The sequence below is a fragment of the Mus caroli genome, chromosome 4 (genome assembly GCF_900094665.2).
Source record: "Mus caroli chromosome 4, CAROLI_EIJ_v1.1, whole genome shotgun sequence".
Taxonomy (NCBI): Eukaryota; Metazoa; Chordata; class Mammalia; order Rodentia; family Muridae; genus Mus; species Mus caroli.
The window spans coordinates 42967465-42974394 of record NC_034573.1 but is presented as its reverse complement, the minus strand read 5'-3'; the positions used below and the strand labels follow the sequence as shown (position 1 = coordinate 42974394).

The 6930-nt window shown below is 39.9% G+C and overlaps 1 long non-coding RNA gene across 1 annotated transcript in view; it reads right to left on the bottom strand.

Moving 5' to 3' along the window:
* Window positions 1–3857: 3857 nt before the first annotated feature.
* The window catches only part of LOC110292146, a 75201-nt gene continuing 72128 nt past the window's right edge, over window positions 3858–6930 (bottom strand). The window contains exon 4 of the long non-coding RNA XR_002377672.1: window positions 3858–6424. This is a non-coding gene — a long non-coding RNA (uncharacterized LOC110292146). The remainder of the gene's footprint in view (window positions 6425–6930) is intronic.

Sequence of the window (6930 nt, the reverse complement as noted above, 5' to 3'; positions counted from 1 at the left end):
CTGAGTGAGGTAACCCAATCACAAAAGAACTCACACAATATGTACTCACTGATAAGTGGATATTAGCCCAGAAACTTAGAATACCCAAGATATAAGATACAGCATTGGAAATGTAAATGAAATAAATACCCAAAAAAGATACAATTTGCAAAACACATAAAACTCAAGAAGAACGACGACCAAAGTGTGAACACTTTGCCCCTTCTTAGAATTGGGAACAAAACACCCATGGAAGGAGTTACAAAGACAAAGTTTTGAGCTGAGACAAAAAGATGGACCATCTAGAGATTGCCATATCCGGGGATTCATCCCATAATCAGCCTCCAAACGCTGACACCATTGCATAAATTATCAAGATTTTGCTAAAAGGACCCTGATATAGCTGTCTCTTGTGAGACTATGCCGGGGCCTAACAAACACAGAAGTGGATGCTCAGAGTCAGCTATTGGATGGATCACAGGGCCCCCATTGGAGGAGCTAGGGAAAGTAACCAAGGAGCTAAAGGGGTCTGCAACCCTATAAGTGGAACAACAATATGAACTAACTTGTACCCCCCAGAGCTCGTGTCTCTAGCTGCATATGTATTAGAACATGGCCTAGTCGGCCATCACTGGAAAGAGAGGCCCATTGGTCATGCAAATTTTATATGCCTCAGTACAGGGGAACGCCAGGGCCAAGAAGTGGGAGTGGGTGGGTAGGGGAGTGGGGGCAGTATGGGGGACTTTTAGGATAGCACTGGAAATGTAAATGAAGAAAATACCTAATAAAAAATAATTAATTAATTAATCAATTTTTAAAAAAGAATCTTGTTTAGAACACCAAGACTTTCTGCGAGGAAACAGTGTTTATTCATGCTGACATGGACACCAGGGATTCACATTCAGAGGCTGAGCCCAGAATGCCACAGGGCATAGCCTAATACATCCTTCTTTAATTTCCCTTTACATTTTAGCATCTATTTTTAGTCTTCCTTATATGGTTCATGTATTATGATTGGGTGGTCTATGTTACAAGGTCATGGGCACATAGATATGGATCATGCCATATTATCTTCCCTCTGTTCTGGGAGACCCTTTTCCACAATAAGACTTATTCTCTCTGAACCCCATGCTTTCCCTAGAAGATGGAACTCAGGGTTGAGTTCCCTGGAACAAATCCATGCCTCACCCTCCTGATGAGGGAGAAATTCAGATCTCTTTCTCCTTCACCCTAAGCCTATTAGCCACAACTTTCCTCTCCAGAACCCTAAGGAACTCGATTTGGAAATGGAGACAATGAACTCCCTTGTATTTCTGACTTTATTCTGCCCCATCCCTTCCCCAAGCAAGGACAACAAACCCACCCCCCGCCACCCCCCCACCGACCCCCACCCCCCACAATGTGACTAGGTAGGTGTGAGAAGTTCAGAGAACAGTGAAGCTCAAGCAGAAAGCCATGGTCAATGTCTCCCCACACTCTCCACAATCAATGCCCAACCCCCCTGGTGAATGCCTCTTTTAAATTGCTTCCTGTGGTTTGGGTTTTTTGGTTTGTTGGGGTTTAGTTCATATTTTTTCATCTTTCTATCCTAACCCAGCATTTGTTATGAGATGGCTTCTCCCTTAGAGCCCTTTCACAATACCATAACTTTACACTTGTCGCATGCATGGGGAGAATCCACACCCTCATAGTGATTCCTATGAAGGGCCACCAGGCTGAAGGTGGGTTGTCCCTTCCTCAGTCTCCTCATTTCTCTCTGCCTTATATATGAATGTCCCACCTATCTTCACACCAGGTTTCATTTCTTTGACTGAATATCTCATAGCACATCTCTCTCATTGTGTGTCATACAGTGCTCTTATTCTCAAGGGCCTTTCCCTCCTGTGGAGTTTGTTTTGTAACACTTTATTTACTTCACAGATAGAAGAAACACCCATTGTTGAGGGTTATCGTGGGTCACTGTCACAGGATAGGAAAAGGAGATTCTAGCTCTGACTGTGACTTCAAGGGCACCTTATCCATCCACAATGCAAACACAATTCTGGGACCTTCTCACTTCATCTTCCTGAGTTAAGCTCTAGGGACTGGGTTAAAGTTTCCAAGTACCACTAGAGGAACCTGTTAGGTAGAACACACAATACCTAGTCTGTGAAAATATTTCTTAGTCATTCCCCTCTAAGGACACATTGGGACAGATTTTATACTCTATTCCCCCTTTCACTGCCACTGCCATAGTTACTTTTAGGCTTTCCTGTTCTTTTGGATTTTTCAATGGAATCTTCAGGGTTTATCTATCTGGCAAGGCTAATCTGGTATGGTAACAATCTTAACATCCAGCAGTCAAGATTTCTAACCATTTATTAAACTTCAAAATCTCCAGCTATGTGCTATTGCCTGCTGTTATTTAAGGCAAGTCTGAAGTGCTGTCTACTCAGTTCTGCCTCTTAAATACATAGATCAGTTCAAAATGCATTCTACTCCTGCCTTCTAGCTTTAATTTGTATGTATTCAAACCCACCAAGATATTTAGTAGTGAAAAAGTGAGCTTTGTGGATTGAGAGACTTGAATCTCAGTTAATATCAATGGATGAACCCATACCCAGGGGTAAGTTAGCAGACACGTGGGAAATGCTAAACAGAAGGTTTATTGAAATATCTGCAAGTGACCTCAGGCTTCATGACAGGGATCTAATAAGATGTAAAAAAAAAGAAAAAAACTCTAGGCTTTGGGTTTTGGTGAATCAGATCTAAATCCTGCTCTATCACTCTGGGCAATGATTCTGAGCCTTGGCTTTCCAATTTGTCAAGTGCATGGTCTCACAGTGGTATGGGTATTAACATTGAGCTGGAAGCTCTTTAAGTATACACTAGGCAAATAAAAACAAACAAGCAAATACCAGTAGTTGTCTCAGGTAAGATTTTATCAATTTCAAATAACAATATTTCAAACAACCTGACTTGCTTAATGGAGAAAATGATTTTGCATAACAAAAAAATCAGAGGTAGTGAGAGCTTCACCCACTTTGGAAAGAAAGATCCTGTGTATTGAACCCAGAACTTCATTTATTGCGAGTCCAATCCCTATTCCCTACCTACATCCCAGACACAAACACAATCTAACATAGCAGTTCCTGATGCAAATCCATTCATCCTCTGAACCTGATTAAGTCAGTTTTGTGTTGCAAAATGTTCCCACTTTGACAGGATGGGTATTTCTTCCAGACTTACTGACAGGTATCTAGGGATTCACTCTGACTGGTCTCTTCAGAGCCAAGTCACCAAGGAAGTACAACCCTCTGACTGGCTGAGTCAGGACTTGGGAATGGAACATAAACCTATTTCAAAAGCTTGGAAGCCTAGGACAGAAAGTTCTTTGTTTCTGTGCTTTACCCATGCATATTGGTTTTTTATGCATGCCTGCTAGCTCACTTGTCTCTTCATTAAAAGAGTTTAAAAGCCTTACAATTATGGGCATCTAACACTTCTATTTGCCTGAGAAGGCAGACTACCTCACGCATTGCAGTTACTTCCGTAATCCCCAGCATCTTCATCTTCACATGATTTATTTTGTGGATGTATTGGTATTAGGATTGAACTCTAAGGACCATCTAGCTGATACTCCTGAACAAATAAAGAGGAGCACTTCTGATCCTCAGACTGCAGACACAAGGGCTTAAGCATGCACAAGAGCTCAATATACTCCCCAAGGAGCCCTTGCCTTAGCCCAGCTAGCTCTTCATTTGGATTCCTATTAGCCAATATGGTTGAATCTAGAAATTCTAATTTTCGTCGGCCATTTTAGGTTGGCTGCTGAATCTAATCATCTTTATTTCAGATTCTCCTTTTTGTTTTTTGATTTTGTTTTTTGTTTTTGTTTTGTTTTGTTTTTCAGTAAAAAGGTGATTGGGAGGAAGAAATGCAGCCTTTTAAATTCCAGGTCAATAGACCCATAATTGCATTTAGTTTTGGTCTTAACAGGGGTTGGATCTTATTTGTATGAATACAATATTTGTTCAAGAGGCTATGAGTGCACATCAAGCAAGTGTACCTCCTCCAGCCTACATTGCTGTAGGATGGCTCTCTTTTATTTTCCTAACTGAAGAAAGTTGTGCTGAGGACTGATGCATACTAACTTATACATGACATTTAGCATATACTCAGTTAAATAGCAACTTTCTTAAGCTCTAAGGCCCTAGTGAGAAAGCTATGCATGATTTCTTAACTCCTGTTGTCAATCTTCAGATCTGTTTCTTGATGCAGCTCTAGTGGGTGGTGAAGAGTGTTTGTGAGTGAGTCCTGAATCAAAACTGAATATATGAGGCTTTTTCCTAAAGCTGCAAGTGGATCTGTTTGTTAGACCTTTGAAACACTGTGCTATGTTGTACTTTGCTGATGTTGTATTGTGTGTGCTTTCATCTTAAGGTAGGAATGCTTGTCTGAAAGTTCTCTGCTTAAAAATGCATAATTAACAACAAAGCCAAAGGAAATGTCTGAGAACCTGAATAACAAGAAGACAATCTGGTGCCTTTAAAATATGGTCCACCATATTACTAATGTATTGCACCACATCCAAGGGAGTACCCACAGGTCAAAACAGACAAGTGAAAAAATCCTCTAGAGAGATACACACAGAGGTGACAATTTCTGGGGTTGATATGAAATCATGTACAGCTTTTGTCTGCTTAAACAGGCTTCTTTCAGTATATAACAGAAAGACTAAAATAAAATGTTTGTGTGTCTGTGCATGTACATATGTTTATTTGTGTGTGCATGTGTGCACTCGTGTGTGTTTGCATGTGTCTGTGCATGTCTGTGTGTTTATTAATCACTGATTTTGTCACTCTGTCAACCTTCTGTCATTCGTGGATTTACAGCGATCCCAAGACCCAGTGCTAAAGAGGCAAATCTTTCCTTCCATAACCCATCAAGCCAAAAGAGAAGAAGCACAAAGACCTGAGGCTGACACCAAGCCCCATCGAGTCATGAAGTTAAAACTCACCAGAATTTCTTTGGTAACAGCAAATATGTATGGAAATTTTGGTGAGAAAATATGCACTATACATTTCTCTTCAAATAATTTCTATACACTTTTCAGTCCATAAGAGTTAAATGCTAGAGTACTAACAGTACAAGGGCAAGAGACAGCCCCTGCAAGCTGACTGAGGGGAGTGTAGTGTTCTCTGTTACTCCATCAGTCTAGCTTTGTCATGTTACAGAGAGACCCTAGATAGAATGAAAGGCAAATCCACTCTCTATAAGTATTCTAGCTTCAAGGAGATGCCACAATTCAGAAGATATGAATCATCTAACCATTCCCAGAGATTTCACCCCTTCCATAATGCATGAGAAAAGTGTAGACTAATAGTTCAAAAGAGGAAAGAACACAGAACACTAAGCCAGCAACCAAAAGAATAATTTTCTCAAGGACAATACTAAACCAATGGTATATTTCATCTTAGTTTTTTTTATATAGCTATAAAATTTAAAATGTAATTTAACAGGAAGAAATTTTTAAAAGTCATATGGAAATTAATCTACATGTCTCAAAAGAAATAATCAAGAAATCAAAGAGGACACTGAAAAAAATACCTTAAGACCAAAACCAAAAAGAAGAAACAGGAAACACAACACACAAAGATTTCTGAAAAACAGAAGAGATAACTCTAAGAGGGAAAAGAGAAAACCAAAAAGCTGGAGATGTTGCTGAGTGTTAGCATCCATCCCCAGTATGTGCAATATCCTGAAATAAAAGAATGGAAAAGAAAAATTGTTTCAATAACAACAAAATCTATATTTCAAGAAAATGAAGAGAGGAAGAGGAGGAAGAGAAGGAGGAGGAGAAAAAGGAGGAGGAGGAAATCCTTCCCAGCTTATTTTAAGCTTTCATGACAAAGCCGAAAAATGTATATAAGGCAAACAGGAGGGAAGATAAGAGGGATGAAGGAGAGAGAAACTGTAGTAGGAAAAGAAACTCCGGTGATACTGCAGAGCTAGTATTACTGATGAACATAGAGGCAAAAATCTCCAATAAAATACTAGCAGATTGAATTCAGAATTCAGAAGCACATTAAAAGGATAATTTACTGGAATCAAATGTGAGTCATCCTACAGATGCAATAATAATTCCACATACACAAAGCTATAAGTGTGGAGCATCACATTAACAGAATGAATGATGAAATTCATATTGCATTTCAACAAGTTGCAGAAAAGGCATTTGACAAAATTCAATTACTTCATGATAAAAAATTTTAACAACCTTGGTGTAGAACAAATGGACCTCAACACAATAAGGTTCCCATATGGCAAACCCACAGCTGATACCATATTCAATAAGGAAACGTTGAAGCTTCCTTTCTAAGATGCAGAACAAGACAAGAATGCCCATCCTCTTCATCTCTACTCCACACATACATCAGAAGTCTTAGCCAGACCAATTAAGCATCTGTAAGAAATAAATGTGGACATGTTAAAAATAAAGAAGCCAAGCTGGCTCTATTTGCTGATTACATGATCTTATGTATAGAAAATGCTAGATACTTCACAATGAAACACATACAAATGCATACATACAACTGTCAGAATGAATACATTCCCTAAAGTTGAAGAATGCAACAATCAACACACAAAAATCAGTCATATTCGTATGCACCAAAAGCAGACCTTAACACGAAATCAAGAGAGCAATTCCATTTACAATAGCATAAAATGCTCAGGAATAAATTTCACCAAGAAATAGTGAACTTGACGAAGGATATGAAAAGAAACTGGGCAGACATCCGGCACCCTCCCAGCTGGAGGACAGTGACCTGCCCTGCAGGGAGCGCCATCTTGGCTCCGGGACTCCGCCGAACTTAGTCTGTACAGGTCAGAGTGAGGACCACAGAGGCAGACAGCTTCTGGGACAGGTGGGAGCCACAGAGCCGCTGAGGCAGCACCCTTTTGGGGCCG